Consider the following 1,301-nt stretch of genomic DNA (forward strand, 5'->3'; position numbering starts at 1 on the left):
CGCCCTTCAGGTGTTGGAGGCAGTTCTAAGGTCCCCCCAGAGTCTTCTCTTCCCCAGGCTGAACAACCCCAGTGCCCTCAGCCCATCCTCAGAGCAGAGATGCTCCAGCCCCTGGACCATCTTTGTGGCCTCCTCTGGACTCGTTCCAGCAGATCTCTGTCCCTTTGCTGGTGGGGACACCAGACCTGGACGCAGTATTGGAGGTGGGGTCTCAGAAGAGCAGAGCCAAGGGGCAGAATCACCTCTCTTGCCCTGCTGCCCACCCCCCTCTCGATGCCCCCAGGGTGCAGTTGGCCTTTGGGCTGGATGAGCGCACGGCCGGCTCCTGTTGAGCTTCTCGTCCACCAACACCCCCAAGTCCTTCTCTCTGGGGCTGCTCCCAACCAGCCCTGGACCCAGTTTGTAATTGGGCCTGGGACAATGGTTGCAAGGTAGGAAACGTACTTTCTACCCAAGGTGCACTGAATCAAAGCCAGTTGACCCCAAAAAGCTATTTCAGCAAAATCCCTCTTCAGTGCACAGACTCAGAATCCCCATGTGGGAGAATAAAACCCAGAGTATCTTCACTTCACATGAAACCAAGCATTGAAGCTGGTCAGAAATTAAGTCTTAACAGCTCCAAGCTGAAAAGGCAGCAAATTAAAACACTAGTGGGGCAGATGCATCATTATGTTAAGGGAAAACTCCTGGTGAGGTTAATGGGGCTCTGCAGCCTCCTTCAAGGCAAGGATGTGGTTATGGGGATGGCCATGGCTGAGCCACCTTGCTGACGCAAGCGTGACACCAACACCTTCACACAGGGAAGATGGGATTCTGTAGTACTGCAGTGATTGGTTTTTCTTCAAAAAGGATTAATTGCTTCCTCCAGGCCACAGATTAAGCAAAAGCAGCGAAGTGAACTTCTAATATCCAAAACGATGTGTCTTGATCACATTGTTGCATTAAAAGGGCAAAACTGCCTCTTCTACCTTTAAATTAATCCTTCGTTTGAAGTGAAAAGCAAACAAAAGACATTTTCAGAGGCAGACGTGTATCAATTGCCAAGACAAGGAAGGAAAGGAATTAAATCCAGTGAATATGCAAGAAACGACTTCTTGACAAGGTTTAAAATCCAACGTGAAAATTTTACACTGGTTTCCAGCCATTTAAGACTTACTAGAAGGGAGTACAGAAAATGTAAACCATGTGTGCTGAAGTGCTGGGGGTTTGCTCAAGAGCAAGCAGGGATATATTATTGTTTAGACTGATTTATACCGTTTAAGCAGATCCAGTTTCTTTAAGATATTCAGCAAACAGCAGGA

General features: G+C 48.1%; 1 protein-coding gene across 1 annotated transcript in view; it reads right to left on the bottom strand.

Annotated features, from left to right (window-relative positions):
• The window catches only part of MAP3K3 (mitogen-activated protein kinase kinase kinase 3), a gene marked incomplete at its 5' end in the record, with an annotated part of 9,921 nt that overhangs the window by 1,078 nt on the left and 7,542 nt on the right, over positions 1 to 1,301 (bottom strand). The window lies entirely within an intron of this gene.

The sequence above is a fragment of the Merops nubicus genome, unplaced genomic scaffold, assembly GCF_000691845.1.
Source record: "Merops nubicus isolate BGI_N331 unplaced genomic scaffold, ASM69184v1 scaffold1068, whole genome shotgun sequence".
In the NCBI taxonomy this organism is placed as follows: domain Eukaryota; kingdom Metazoa; phylum Chordata; class Aves; order Coraciiformes; family Meropidae; genus Merops; species Merops nubicus.